Below are 16832 nucleotides of genomic sequence, written 5' to 3'. Positions count from 1 at the left end.
CTGTTTGGACTCTCAAAGTGCATGTTGTTGCCAAATGTATTTCATATGCTGTAAACCTAGTTCATAGTTGTTAGTTTCCTTTAATGCCAAACAAACACATACCAATCGTTGGTTAGAAGGCGATCGCCGAATTTGTCCTCGCTTTCTCCCGTGTCGCTGGCTGTCGTGTCGTTTTCCTCGGTTTCGCTTGCATACGGTTCAAAGCGATATGGCTCAATAGCTTCAGTTTCTTCTTCAATTTCGTTTTCGCTACCTGCCTCCACACTACAACCATCCGTTTCAATACATGCCTAATCTGTTGAATCGCTTAAGCCGCTGAAATCCGAGTCTGAATCCGAGCTAATGTCGCTATAGCTTGCTGTTCTTTCCGCCATGTTTGTTTGTGTTGGCTTCACTATGTGACGTCACAGGAAAATGGACTGGTGGTTAAAATCAGGCACTTTGAAGCTTTTTTTAGGGATATTGCGTGATGGGTAAAATTTTGAAAAAAACTTCGAAAAATATAATAAGCCACTGGGAACTGATTTTTAATGGTTTTAACCCTTCTGAAATTGTGATAATGCTCTCCCTTTTAAAATGTGGTTCATCATACATTTACAGTTACTTACTACATGTCTGAAAAGGAGTAGGAAGAAGCAGAGGTTATTCAATATACGTTTTTATAGGAAATGCAAACACATTTTTTCACATATTTTGCTTAATCTGTAATCAAACAAATAATCTAAGTTCTCGTGAATAAAACAGATGTTTATAAATTGTGATTCAGATGATAGATTGTCTCGTTTTTGGATACGGTTCAAGATGTACAAAACCCAAAAGCAGTGAAGTTGGCACGTTGTGTAATTCCCAAATAAAAACAGAATACGATGATTTGCAAATCCTTTTCGACTTTTATTCAATTGAATAGACTGCAAAGACAAGATATTTCATGTTCCAACTGAGAAACTTCATTTTTTTTTCTGCAAATAAGCATTAACTTAGAATTTAAAGGCAGCAACGCAATGCGAAATAGTTGTCACAGGGGCATGTTCACCACTGTGTTACGTGGCCTTTCCTTTTAACAACACTCAGTAAACGTTTGGGAACTGAGGAGACACATTTTTGAAGCTTCTCAGGTGGAATTATTTCCCATTCTTGCTTGATGTACAGCTTAAGTTGTTCAACAGTCCGGGGGTCTCCGTTGTGCTATTTTAGGCTTCATAATGCGCCACACATTTTCAATGTGAGAAAGAACTGGTCTAGTACCCGCACTGTTTTACTATGAAGCCACGCTGTTGTAACACGTGGCTTGGCATTGTCTTGCTGAAATAAGCAGGGGCGTCCATGATAACGTTGCTTGGATGGCAACGTATGTTGCTCCAAAACCTGTATGTACCTTTCAGCATTAATGGTGCCTCCACAGTGTCATGTCTGTGTGATCATGTTTTGTTTAAGTTATGTTCTGCTTGGTTTTGTACTCTTTTTAGTTCCTGCTTTTCACTCCCTTGTCTTGTTTCCATGGTTACCCATTAGTTTCACCTGTTCCACGTTTGGACTCATTGTGCACAATTGTTTTCATTCATTAGTTTTCACCTGCCCTCGCGACTCACGCACCTGTCTTTAATCATGTCACTACTATTCAACCCGGGAGTCGCCAGGCAGTCAGCTTGGCGACATCAAACTCCTGTGACTCTGCTTCACACTCTCCACACACCCTTATGACCCTTGCTGCTCTTTTTCATGCCGTTTTCTCGTCCAAGTAAGTTTTCTTTATTCATGCCATAGTTTGCAAGTTTTGTTTCATTGTTCATAGTTTCTGCCTTTGTGCAAGTTTTGTGTTTATAGTCAAGTTTTGTACTCTGCCTTTTGTTTATTGTTTTTTTGAGTGTTAAAATTAAATATGTATTCACCTGCACGTCATATCTGGTCCAAATCATTTGCACCTCGGGAGAACAAACCACGCCATAGTCCAAGTCCTGACACACAGATGTGTAAGTTACCCATGTCTTGGGCACTAATACACCCCCATACCATCACAGATGCTGGCTTTTACACTTTGCGCCTATAGCAATCCGGATGTTTCACAGTTTCCAAAAACGATTTGAAATGTGGACTCGTCAGACCACAGAACACTTTTCCACTTTGTATCAGTCCATCTTAGATGAGCTCGGGCCCAGCGGAGACGGCGGCGTTTCTGGGTGTTGTTGATAAATGGCTTTTGCTTTGCAAAAGTAGAGTTTTAACTTGCACTTACAGATGCAGCGATCAACTGTTGTTACCGACAGTGGTTTTCTGAAGTGTTCCTGAGCCCATGTGGTGATATCCTTTACACACAGATGTCGTTTTTTCATTCAGTACCGCCTGAGGGATCGAAGGTCCGTAATAACATCGCTTATGTGCAGTGATTTCTCCACGGACCGTAGGTGATGAAATCCCTAAATTCCTTGCAGTAGCTCGTTGAGAACTTGAGGGTTCCAGGTTCGATCCCCGCTTCCGCCGTCCTAGTCTCTACCGTTGTGTCCTTGGGCAAGACTCTTTACCCACCTGCTCCCAGTGCCACCCACATTGGTTTAAATGTAACTTAGATATTCGGTTTCACTATGTAAAAGCACTTTGAGTCACTTGAGAAAAAGCGCTATATAAAATGTAATTCACTTCACTTCACTTTTGCTTTGCAAAAGTAGAGTTTTAACTTGCACTTACAGATGCAGCGATCAACTGTTGTTACCGACAGTGGTTTTCTGAAGTGTTCCTGAGCCCATGTGGTGATATCCTTTACACACTGATGTCGCTTTTTCATTCAGTACCGCCTGAGGGATCGAAGGTCCGTAATAGCATCGCTTATGTGCAGTGATTTCTCCAGATTCTCTGAACTTTTTGATGATATTACGGACTGTAGGTGATGAAACCCCTAAATTCCTTGCAGTAGCTCGTTGAGAACTTGAGGGTTCCAGGTTCGATCCCCGCTTCCGCCATCCTAGTCTCTACCGTTGTGTCCTTGGGCAAGACTCTTTACCCACCTGCTCCCAGTGCCACCCACATTGGTTTAAATGTAACTTAGATATTCGGTTTCACTATGTAAAAGCACTTTGAGTCACTTGAGAAAAAGCGCTATATAAAATGTAATTCACTTCACTTCACTTTTGCTTTGCAAAAGTAGAGTTTTAACTTGCACTTACAGATGCAGCGATCAATTGTTGTTACTGACAGTGGTTTTCGTAAGTGTTCCTGAGCCCATGTGGTGATATCCTTTACACACACTGATGTCGCTTTTTCATTCAGTACCGCCTGAGGGATCGAAGGTCCGTAATAGCGTCGCTTATGTGCAGTGATTTCTCCAGATTCTCTGAACTTTTTGATGATATTACGGACCGTAGGTGATGAAATCCCTAAATTCCTTGCAGTAGCTCGTTGAGAACTTGAGGGTTCCAGGTTCGATCCCCGCTTCCGCCATCCTAGTCTTTACCGTTGTGTCCTTGGGCAAGACTCTTTACCCACCTGCTCCCAGTGCCACCCACATTGGTTTAAATGTAACTTAGATATTCGGTTTCACTATGTAAAAGCACTTTGAGTCACTTGAGAAAAAGCGCTATATAAAATGTAATTCACTTCACTTCACTTTTGCTTTGCAAAAGTAGAGTTTTAACTTGCACTTACAGATGCAGCGACCAACTGTTGTTACTGACAGTGGTTTTCTGAAGTGTTCCTGAGCCCATGTGGTGATATCCTTTACACACAGATGTCGCTTTTTCATTCAGTACCGCCTGAGGGATCGAAGGTCCGTAATAGCATCGCTTATGTGCAGTGATTTCTCCAGATTCTCTGAACTTTTTGATGATATTATGGACCGTAGGTGATGAAATCCCTAAATTCCTTGCAGTAGCTCGTTGAGAACTTGAGGGTTCCAGGTTCGATCCCCGCTTCCGCCATCCTAGTCTCTACCGTTGTGTCCTTGGGCAAGACTCTTTACCCACCTGCTCCCAGTGCCACCCACATTGGTTTAAATGTAACTTAGATATTGGGTTTCACTATGTAAAAGCACTTTGAGTCACTTGAGAAAAAGCGCTATATAAAATGTAATTCACTTCACTTCACTTTTGCTTTGCAAAAGTAGAGTTTTAACTTGCACTTACAGATGCAGCGATCAATTGTTGTTACTGACAGTGGTTTTCGTAAGTGTTCCTGAGCCCATGTGGTGATATCCTTTACACACTGATGTCGCTTTTTCATTCAGTACCGCCTGAGGGATCGAAGGTCCGTAATAGCATCGCTTATGTGCAGTGATTTCTCCAGATTCTCTGAACTTTTTGATGATATTACGGACCGTAGGTGATGAAATCCCTAAATTCCTTGCAGGAGCTCGTTGAGAACTTGAGGGTTCCAGGTTCGATCCCCGCTTCCGCCGTCCTAGTCTCTACCGTTGTGTCCTTGGGCAAGACTCTTTACCCACCTGCTCCCAGTGCCACCCACATTGGTTTAAATGTAACTTAGATATTCGGTTTCACTATGTAAAAGCACTTTGAGTCACTTGAGAAAAAGCGCTATATAAAATGTAATTCACTTCACTTCACTTTTGCTTTGCAAAAGTAGAGTTTTAACTTGCACTTACAGATGCAGCGATCAACTGTTGTTACCGACAGTGGTTTTCGTAAGTGTTCCTGAGCCCATGTGGTGATATCCTTTACACACTGATGTCGCTTTTTCATTCAGTACCGCCTGAGGGATCGAAGGTCCGTAATAGCATCGCTTATGTGCAGTGATTTCTCCAGATTCTCCCAACTTTTTGATGATATTACGGACCGTAGGTGATGAAATCCCTAAATTCCTTGCAGTAGCTTGTTGAGAACTTGAGGGTTCCAGGTTCGATCCCCGCTTCCGCCGTCCTAGTCTCTACCGTTGTGTCCTTGGGCAAGACTCTTTACCCACCTGCTCCCAGTGCCACCCACATTGGTTTAAATGTAACTTAGATATTGGGTTTCACTATGTAAAAGCACTTTGAGTCACTTGAGAAAAAGCGCTATATAAAATGTAATTCACTTCACTTCACTTTTGCTTTGCAAAAGTAGAGTTTTAACTTGCACTTACAGATGCAGCGACCAACTGTTGTTACCGACAGTGGTTTTCTGAAGTGTTCCTGAGCCCATGTGGTGATATCCTTTACACACTGATGTCGCTTTTTCATTCAGTACCGCCGGAGGGATCGAAGGTCCGTAATAGCATCGCTTATGTGCAGTGATTTCTCCAGATTCTCTGAACTTTTTGATGATATTATGGACCGTAGATGATGAAATCTCTAAATTCCTTGCAGTAGCTTGTTGAGAACTTGAGGGTTCCAGGTTCGATCCCCGCTTCCGCCGTCCTAGTCTCTACCGTTGTGTCCTTGGGCAAGACTCTTTACCCACCTGCTCCCAGTGCCACCCACATTGGTTTAAATGTAACTCAGATATTGGGTTTCACTATGTAAAAGCACTTTGAGTCACTTGAGAAAAAGCGCTATATAAAATGTAATTCACTTCACTTCACTTTTGCTTTGCAAAAGTAGAGTTTTAACTGGCACTTACAGATGCAGCGACCAACTGTTGTTACCGACAGTGGTTTTCTGAAGTGTTCCTGAGCCCATGTGGTGATATCCTTTACACACTGATGTCGCTTTTTCATTCAGTACCGCCTGAGGGATCGAAGGTCCGTAATAACATCGCTTATGTGCAGTGATTTCTCCAGATTCTCCGAACTTTTTGATGATATTACGGACCGTAGGTGATGAAATCCCTAAATTCCTTGCAGTAGCTCGTTGAGAACTTGAGGGTTCCAGGTTCGATCCCCCCTAGTCTTTACCGTTGTGTCCTTGGGCAAGACTCTTTACCCACCTGCTCCCAGTGCCACCCACATTGGTTTAAATGTAACTTAGATATTCGGTTTCACTATGTAAAAGCACTTTGAGTCACTTGAGAAAAAGCGCTATATAAAATGTAATTCACTTCACTTCACTTTTGCTTTGCAAAAGTAGAGTTTTAACTTGCACTTACAGATGCAGCGATCAACTGTTGTTACCGACAGTGGTTTTCGTAAGTGTTCCTGAGCCCATGTGGTGATATCCTTTACACACTGATGTCGCTTTTTCATTCAGTACCGCCTGAGGGATCGAAGGTCCGTAATAGCATCGCTTATGTGCAGCGATTTCTCCAGATTCTCTGAACTTTTTGATGATATTACGGACCGTAGGTGATGAAATCCCTAAATTCCTTGCAGGAGCTCGTTGAGAACTTGAGGGTTCCAGGTTCGATCCCCCCTAGTCTTTACCGTTGTGTCCTTGGGCAAGACTCTTTACACACCTGCTCCCAGTGCCACCCACATTGGTTTAAATGTAACTTAGATATTGGGTTTCACTATGTAAAAGCACTTTGAGTCTCTAGAGAAAAGCGCTATATAAATATGAATTAATTAAATTCAAAGAAAGTTGATCAAAGTGCGGTCCTCAATCACGGTTTTTATGAGAGTTGAAATGTTCAATGTTAATACTAACCGTTAAGAAAGTTTTTTTTTTGAAGTTTCCCTGGTTGAGACGAAGAAACGCCGGCAGGCGCGACGCGGTGAAGAAATGTAAGCAACAAGCAGAGGTTCCAATGTGCGGCGGGAAGAGAAACAATCACACGGCACTAATGAGTCGGTGTGCGTGACGAGAGGCAGGCTGTGTGTGCTGCAGAGATACGCTCTTGTCTCCGCTCTAAACTAGATTTGCATGATCTTGCGGGGCAGGACGCCGTACCCTCCGCTTTTTTTTTATTTATTCTCCATCGCCTTCATTTTGAATGCATGCTGTCTCAAAAAAGTAGGATGCTTCAAACGGGAATGAGTTGTGAAATGTGTTGAGTCATGTAGAAAGAAGTAGATTTTGGTCTGGAGGAGTAAAACAAGCAATCATTTTTTGGTAGGAAAATAAGTGTTGGATATAAATAACATTGAGAAACTGCACTTTTTTACTGTCCAATATAAATAATGTGCTATATTACAAACCCCAAAACCAGTGAAGTTGTCTCGTTACCGCGGAGCATGTTTTTGTTATGTTCTGTTATTTTTGGACTCCCTGAGTTCCTGTTTTGTGCACCTCTGGGTTTTGTTTTGGTTTCTATGGGGATTCATTTGTTTCACCTGCCTCTGGTTAGTGGTCGGCACGCTCACCTGCAGTCGACCACTATTCCCCTCCCTCGGCACACTCGTCCTGGCTTCTTTGTTTGCTTCATGCAACAGTCACGTTTGTAGTTCTTGTCTCCGACGTTTATGCTTCCTGTGCTAAGAGGTAACCTTGGCTTCTCACGTTTTCCTTCCGCTTGTTTTGTGTTTTTGGTACGTGTTTGATTTTGAAGATTAAATCGTGTTCCTACCTGCAAGTCCTGTCCGGAGTCGTCCGTTTGCATCCCGGGGGAACGAACCTCGCAGTAAGCTGCAACCCCGCCGTGACAAATACAATGATTTGCAAATCCTTTTCAAATCTTATACGTCTAGTCTCTTACGTGAATGAGCTAAATAATATTATTTGATATTTTACGCTAATGTGTTAATAATTTCACACATACCGTATTTTCCGCACTATAAGGCACACCTAAAAACCACACATTTTCTCAAAAGCTGACAGTGTGGCTTATAACCCGGTGCGCTTTATATATGGATTAATATTAAGATTCATTTTCATAAAGTTTCGGTCTCGCAACTACGGTAAACAGCCGCCATCTTTTTTCCCCGTAGAAGAGGAAGTGCTTCTTCTTCTACGCAAGCAACCGCCAAGGTAAGCACCCGCCCCCATAGAACAGGAAGCGCTTCTTCTTCTACTGTAAGCAACCACCCGCCCGCGTAGAAGAAGAAGAAGAAGCGCGCGGATATTACGTTTCATTTCCTTTGTGTGTTTACATCTGTAAAGACCACAAAATGGCTCCTACTAAGCGACAGGTTTCCGGTTCATGAAAAGACGCAATCTCTCCATCCGCACACGGACTACTATTTCACAGCAACTGCCTAAAGACTTTCAAGAAAAGCTGGCTACTTTCCGTGCATATTGTAAAAACAAGATAGCTGAAAAAAAGATCCGGCCAGAGAACATTATCAACATGGACGAGGTTCCACTGACTTTTGATATTCCTGTGAACCGCACTGTGGATACAACGGGAGCACGTACGGTGAATATTCGCACCACAGGGAATGAGAAGTCATCCTTCACTGTGGTTCTAGCTTGCCATGCTAATGGCCAGAAACTTCCACCCATGGTGATATTCAAAAGGAAGACCTTGCCAAAAGAGACCTTTCCAGCCGGCGTCATCATAAAAGCTAACTCGAAGGGATGGATGGATGAAGAAAAGATGAGCGAGTGGTTAAGGGAAGTTTACGCGAAGAGGCCGGGTGGCTTTTTTCACGCAGCTCCGTCCATGTTGATATACGACTCCATGCGCGCCCACATCACGCTGGTTTTTAATATATTATTAAAGTTTGACTGACCTATTTGACTGTTTTTTTGACATTCCTTTAGCGCAGTTAGATGCGGCTTACAACACGGGGCGGCTTATAGGTGGACAAAGTTTTGAAATATGCCGTTCATTGAAGGCGCGGCTTATAACCCAGGGCGCCTTATGTTGCGGAAAATACGGTAACCTTGGCTTCTCACGTTTTCCTTCCGCTTGTTTTGTGTTTTTGGTACGTGTTTAATTTTGAAGATTAAATCGTGTTCCTACCTGCAAGTCCTGTCCAGAGTCGTCCGTTTGCATCCCGGGGGAACAAACCCCGGCGTAACAAATACAATGATTTGCAAATCCTTTTCAACTTATATTCAATTAAATAGCCTACAAAAACAAGATACTTAACATTCAAACTGGAAAACTTTGTTATTTTTTTGCAAATATTAGCTCATTTGGAGATGGATGCCTGCAACATGTTTCAAAAAAGCTGGCACAAGTGGCAAAAAAGACTGAGAAAGTGGAGGAATGCTCATCAAACATTTATTTTGGAACATCCCACAGGTGAACAGGCTAATTGGGAACAGTATTTCTGATTCTGATGAATACAAGATCCATGAATGACTTTCGTTGTGCACATTGAACCTAGAGTACAGGTGTGCTCTCCAAAAAACAGAATGGTAGATAAGAAGATCCAAACAAAGACGTGTCTACAACAGGAAGTCGACTCACGCGGAGTCACATAAGCAGGAAGTGAAGTACGAAACCAGAAACCGGTGAAGTTGGCATGTTGTGTTAATCTTAAAAAACCCCCGAATACAATGATTTGCAAATCCTTTTCAATTGAATAGACTGCAAAGATAAGATACTTAACGTTCAAACTGGAAAACTTTGTTATTTTTTGCAAATATTAGCTCATTTGGAGATTGATGCCTGCAACATGCAGAGGTGGGTAGAGTAGCCAGAAATTGTACTCAAGTAAGAGTACTGTTACTTTAGAGATTTATTACTCAAGTAAAAGTAAGGAGTAGTCACCCAAATATTTACTTGAGTAAAAGTAAAAAGTATGTTTTGAAAAAACTACTCAAGTACTGAGTAACTGATGAGTAACATACACACTCATATCATATATATATATACTGTATATATATATATATATATATATATATATATATATATATATATATATGTATATATATATATACATATACATTGATATATACAGTATATAATTTATATGTATTTATATATATATATATATATATATATATATATATACATATACATTGATATATACAGTATATAATTTATATGTATTTATTTTGCTGTTTTTGTTTACATGTTAAAGGTGTTTTAATGAATATACATGCATGTTTAACATATAGATTCCTTTCTTTCATGAAGACTAGAATATAAGTTGGTGTATTACCTGATTCTGATGACTTGCGTTGATTGTAATCAGACAGTAGTGATGATAACGTCCACGTTTTCAAATGGAGGAGAAGAAAAGTTCCTCATTTCTGTCTAATACCACATGAAAGTGGTGAGTTTTTGGCATCTTATTTTTTCCGGCTTCCATATTCGTTTTTATACACTTTGCAAGAAATATATTGGCGTCAAACTCCGTAGCTTGCTAGCTTGTTTGCGCTGGCTTTCGGAGACTCTTATTTTGAAAGCGCAGGCGCGATGGAGCGGCACTTTTATTGTGAAGACAGGAACGTCCTCATGTGCGGTCAGTCTTTAGGCTTTTGATGGGATGTACGGTTGGAATAAAAAAGTATCTTTTTTCCTTCACACTTTTGATTGATTGATTGGAACTTTTATTAGTAGATTACACAGTACAGTACATATTCCGTACAAATGACCACTAAATGGTAACACCCCAATAAGTTTTTCAACTTGTTTAAGTCAGGTCATGTGACCGCCTGGCTCTGTTTGATTGGTCCAACGTCACCAGTGACTGCATCTGATTGGTGGAACGAAGTGAAACGTCACCAGTAAGGCAGGCACTTTGAAGGTCTGTCTGACAGACCACAACAAACAAAGCGTGCATTAACAGATCGATAAAAATTAGTAGCGAGTAGCGAGCTGAATGTAGATAAAAGTAGCGGAGTAAAAGTAGCGGAGTAAAAGTAGCGTTCCTTCTCTATAAATATACTTAAGTAAAAGTAAAAGTATGTTGCATTAAAACTACTCTTAGAAGTACAATTTATCCCAAAAGTTACTCAAGTAGATGTAACGGAGTAAATGTAGCGCGTTACTACCCACCTCTGGCAACATGTTTCAAAAAAGCTGAGACAAGTGGTAAAAAAGACGAAGAAAGTTGAGGAATACTCATAGAACACTTATTTGGAACATCCCACAGGTGAACAGGCTAATTGTGAACAGGTGGGTGCTATGATTGGGTATAAAAGCAGCTTCCATGAAATGCTCAATCATTCACAAACAAGGATGGGGCGAGGGTCACCACTTTGTCAACAAATGCGTCAGCAAATTGTCCAACAGTTTAAGAACAACATTTCTCAACAAGCTATTGCAAGGAATTTAGGGATTTGACCATCTAGGGTTCGTAATATCATCAAAATGTTCAGAGAATCTGGAGAAATCACTGCACGTAAGCGATGATATTACGGACCTTCGATGTGCAGTATTTTGGCTTTTTTGTTGCGGAAAAGACTGAAGAAAAAACTTTGGTAGCACTTTAGTATGGGGGACATATTCACTAGAGATGTCTGATAATGGCTTTTTTGCCGATATCCGTCATTCCGATATTGTCCAACTCTTAATTACCGATTCCGATATCAACTGATACCGATATATACAGTCGTGGAATTAACACATTATTGTGCCTAATTTTGTTGTGATGCCCCGCTGGATGCATTAAACAATGTAACAAGGTTTTCCAAAATAAATCAACTCAAGTTATGGAAAAAAAAATGCCAACATGGCACTGCCATATTTATTATTGAAGTCACAAAGTGCATTATTTTTTTTTAACATGCCTCAACACAGCAGCTTGGAATTTGGGACATGCATGAGGAGGTTGAGGTAGGGGTTAGCGGGTGGAGGGGTGTATATTGTAGCGTCCCGGAAGAGTTAGTGCTGCAAGGGGTTCTGGGTATTTGTTCTGTTGTGTTTATGTTGTGTTACGGTGCGGATGTTCTCCCGAAATGTGTTTATCATTCTTGTTTGGTGTGGGTTCACAGTGTGGCGCATGGTTGTAACAGTGTTAAAGTTGTTTATACGGCCACCCTCAGTGTGACCTGTATGGCTGTTGACCAAGTATGCAGGGCATTCACTTGTGTGTGTGAAAATCCGTAGATATTATGTGATTGGGCCGGCACGCAAAGGCAGTGCCTTTAAGGAACGCCCCCAATATTGTTGTCTGGGTGGAAATCGGGAGAAATTTGGGAGAACGGTTGCCCCGGGAGATTTTCGGGAGGGGCACTGAAATTTGGGAGTCTCCCGGGAAAATCGGGAGGGTTGGCAAGTAAGACTGGGAGACGCAACTGCTCTGTACTTCTCCCTACGTCCGTGTACCACTCCGTACAGTGGCGTTTTAAAAAATCATACATTTTACTTTTTGAATTTCCGATATTACATTTTAAAGCATTTATCGGCCGATAATATCGGCAGTCCGATATTATCGGACATCTCTAACTAAGAGTCTTCCCTCAATAACCTCAGAATTATTGCTTATTACTAACCCTAACCCTAATATGTTCCCCTAGTGTCCAAATAACTCTAAATTAAGTCTTTGTTACTTAGAATATGTTCCCCATACTAAAGTGTTACCAAAACTTAAAAACATATCTCTTTTTTTTAAACATATAATTTTGCAAGATAATGATTTTGTTTTGTTTTTGTTACTAATAAAGCAAAATATAACAAAAAAACAAGTAATACATTCTTAGATGATGTGATTATACTATAGGAATTTCACTTTTTGAATGGATCTACTGACTTATATTCTTGTCTTCATGAAAGAAAGGAATCTATAACTGTTAAAGTATTATCATTTTATCATTATCATTAAACACCTTTAACTTGTTTACAAAAACGTCTTTTTTATAAATAAATGAATATAAATGATATATATGAATGAGGTAGATCCCCTCCACTTGGTCAATTGAAAAGTTGCTCGCCTGCAGAAAAAGTGTGAGCACCCCTGATTTATACATACTTGCCAACCTTGAGACCTCCGATTTCGGGAGGTGGGCGTCGGGTGGGGCTGGGGCGTGGTTGGGGGCGTGGCTAAGAGGGGAGGAGTATATTTACAGCTAGAATTCACCAAGTCAAGTATTTCATATATATATATATATATATATATATATATATATATATAAAGAAATACTTGACTTTGTGAAAAGTATTTCATATATATATATATATATATATATATATATATATATATATATATATATATATATATATATATATATATATATATATATTTATATATAAGAAATACTTGTCTTTCAGTGAATTCTAGCTATATATGTATTTATTTTATTTTATATATATATATGTATATATATATATATATATATATATAAAAGAAATACTTGACTTTCAGTGAATTCTAGCTATATATATATTTATTTTATTTTATATATATATATATATATATATATATATATATATATATATATATATATATATATATATATATATATATATATATATATATATATATATATATATATATATGAATAAGAGAAATACTTGAATTTCAGTGTTCATTTATTTACACATATACACACACATAACACTCATCTACTCATTGTTGAGTTAAGGGTTGAATTGTCCATCCTTGTTCTATTCTCTGTCACTATTTTTCTAACCATGCTGAACACCCTTTCGCGGGTACCCAGAAAGGTTTCGAGTACCACCAAAAAAACTGAATCTCTGAAGACAGTATAAAAATCGGTGTTAAAGGTGTACAAATACTGTTTGTATAATAAGCATGTTATTGTTTACAAATGAGGGTTAAAGAGTTCAGTACTAAAAAAAAAAGAAAAAAGAATGTGGCTTAAGTACAGTTTTTTAATTAATTTTTTGGTTGGGTTGTTTATTTATTCTGAGTAACGTCTACATTTCTAAAAGGGGAGGAATGTAATAGAGTGATCTATGTTTGTCTGTTGCCATCTCCTGGTGAATGTTGGCTATAGCGTACTGGGGTTACTTTTTGGCTGGCCAACGATTTACGTGGTGTTGCGCACCTGACGTCAAGTGTGTGAGTCTGGTTATTGCCTCCAACTCAATATATTACAACAACATTGCTGTTTACGGCAGACGACCTGCTTTACGGTAGAATAAAAAGTGACTGCTGTTGTTGTGTGTTGTTGCCGCGCTGGGAGGACGTTAATGAAACTGCCTAACAATAAACCCACATAAGAAACCAAGAACTCGCCCTCGATCATTCTACAGTTATGACGTGTTTGGGCAGGCACGCTGTTTATATTGTGGGAAAGCGGACGTGAATACAGGCTGTTGACACGTCACTCAGGTTTGCATGGAGCTGGAGGGGGCGTGGCTTCCAGCCGCGCCAGAATTTCGGGAGTCTCCCGGAAAATCCGGGAGGGTTGGCAAGTATGGATTTATACAAAGTCCGAATGTTGATATCGGTAGTTGATATCAATAGATGCCCGGTCTTCACACTCGTGTCACCTTTATTTGGGCAAACAATTTTATTTTCACTTTTTACTGGGCTGCAGTTTGTTAACACACACTGCTAAACACATACTAAGGAGCCATAATAGCATGCTATGTGACTGTGCTCAACACTTAAAGCCATCGTCACATCATAAACGTGATTTATGTCACGGTTATAGAGTAGGGTGGTGAATAATGGAGACGCAGCAACCAGCCAAGAAGAATTAAGATGCCACTTTGGCCATAGTGGACGGTAAATGACCCCAATAAACGCGACACGGAGCTTGCCATGAACTCTTGACATGCGTTAAAGCGCTACATCATGTGGATGGATTGCGGCTCTACGTGGCGGATTGAGCACAAACGCGCATGATCTCGAACGTTAACTGCTACGTTTTGCAGAAGCGCTTCCTCAGATAACAACAGCGCTTTAGGGGGTACTAATTTAAGCCTGCCTTCTTTTCTGATCGGAGCGATAAGGGGCTTGCTGAAGCACTCTGCACAGACCTCGGTACTTGGCGAGGTCAATGCACTGACGAAAAACCTCGGTTAAAATAATCCACCATAAATCCCGTCAGCATATCTAAGTCCACAAAATTGACTGCTCATCGGATTCATTTTCATTGTCGGCCTTCCAATCGCCATTACTCATTCTTATTTACTCGCTAGCTTTCCCCCGGATGTTATGCTCTTGTTCCCTGCATAAAACTGTGTGTTGAAGGCAGATTGCCGCTTTACGCTCGGTAACCATAACTACGTGCAGCTCCAGTTGTTGTAAAATAAGCTTTTATCGTAAATCAGCCACTTTATATAACTACCTGCTTCTGCTGTCAATTGCTGACTTTCAACTTTTGAATTAATAGCCGTAAATTAATAGGACTTAGGCGTCTAAAAAGGTACATGATCTCAATATTGCAATGCTGATGTATTCAGTGAATCATAACACCACGGTTGGTGATATGTCACATACTTAGAGCCCTGGAAGTACTTTTCGTTTTTTATGTGCCCTAAATCTGAGCGCGCATGGTCAGTTATGTCGTAAATCACAACACTAACGTGGATCCTGCTTGCCTTAGCTCACTCGGACATCATTTCGGTTTCTATGACCGGAAAAATATGAAATTAATTCTCAATTTTGATTAACACGGTCAGTGGGGTCAGGTTCAAACACTGATGGCATCTATTAAACAAGACAAGAAGCAAGGAATTGAACAGAGACATAATTACATTTGGCTCAATTGAGGAGAAACGTATGAGTTGAGTTGAGTTGAGTTGAGTTTGAGTTTATTTCGAACATGCAAGCATACAACATGATACATCACAATCTCCAGTTTCTCTTTTCAACATGTTCGAAAAGGAGTAGGAAGAAGCAGAGCTTATTTAATCCTACCCCCTTTCTTTTACATAACAGTTGCTAAAACTTTTGTTCACTTCCTGTTCTCAATTTATTCACAATATACTCCATAAGTAATCACAAAAAAAATAAGTAAATAAATAAGAAATTGGTGAAGTAAGTTACATTTCATATGATGAGATAAGTAAGATTATTTTGAGAGTGAAAGAATGGATGAATTAAATAAATTCAGAATGTTTATCGTGGTTCTTCTTCTTTGTACTTTGTAAACACTAAGTTTGAAGAGTTTCTTGAAGTGGATCATATTAGTACATTGTTTGATTGCTTTGCTTAATCCATTCCATAGTTTAATTCCACATACTGATATACTGAAGGTACTGTGTCTGTAGTAGTGTTTTTATGGACTGTACTCTTTGATTGTACGCCTCCTTTTTTTATTTGGACTTTCCCTGATTACATGGCAACAGCTGTTTTTAAAGGGACGGGGGTCGTAAACAGCCATCGCCTTTGATTGCAAAAACAGTTCAAAGAAAAGGTCGGTTCAAAGAAAAGGTCGTAAAAGAGTTCAAAGAAGTGGTCGTAAAGTGGTCGCCTGGAGGGGAGTCTGGTCCTGCTTCCTCTCCGCTTTGTAGTTCTCGGGTCAAGACAAAATCTTTCTGTGGATTACGATACATCAAAGAAACTTATAATAAAAAGCCACTTAATATACTTGCATAAATTCAGCTTGAGATATTTTTTTAGCTACGTGCTCACTACAGGCTTCGTATACTGTCACGAAAAACCTGGAAAAGTCATGTCATTTTAAAAATGCAATTTCCAGGCCCTGGGAAATTTATGGAAAATCATATTTTTTTCAGACTTTTTGGAAAAGTCATGGAAATATCTCTTAAATGTAATTAATCTAAACACAATTGATGTAATGACATTTAAATTGCTACGAACCTTTGTTTTATTTTAGATGTATGATGTATGCAAATATGATGCAATTAATAGGAATGTCTGATGCTTGATGTACAAAATTAATAAGTACAAAAAAAAAGTGTCAATGCTGAAAAAAATGCCAGCAAAGTGCAGCCTAAATAAACACAGTCTATTATACAACATTATTCACATGTGAATAATATAAATACAGTCTATTATACAGCATTATTCACATGTGAATAACTTAAATACAGTCAATTATACAACATAATTCACATGTGAATATTATAAATACAGTCTATTATACAGCGTTAATTACATGTGAATAACATAAATACAGTCTATTATACAGCATTATTCACATGTGAATAACATAAATACAGTCAATTATACAGCAATATTCACATGTGAATAATATAAATACAGTCTATTGTACAGCATTATTCACATGTGAATAATATAAATACAGTCTATTATACAGC

General features: G+C 39.5%; 1 protein-coding gene across 1 annotated transcript in view; it reads left to right on the top strand.

Annotated features, from left to right (window-relative positions):
- Window positions 1-16832, top strand: part of lrrtm4l1 (leucine rich repeat transmembrane neuronal 4 like 1) — a 148532-nt gene that overhangs the window by 17737 nt on the left and 113963 nt on the right. The window lies entirely within an intron of this gene.

The sequence above is a fragment of the Nerophis lumbriciformis genome, linkage group LG20, assembly GCF_033978685.3.
Source record: "Nerophis lumbriciformis linkage group LG20, RoL_Nlum_v2.1, whole genome shotgun sequence".
Classification (NCBI taxonomy): Eukaryota; Metazoa; Chordata; class Actinopteri; order Syngnathiformes; family Syngnathidae; genus Nerophis; species Nerophis lumbriciformis.
The sequence above is the reverse complement of the archived record's forward strand: the minus strand, read 5'-3'. Positions and strand labels throughout refer to the sequence as shown.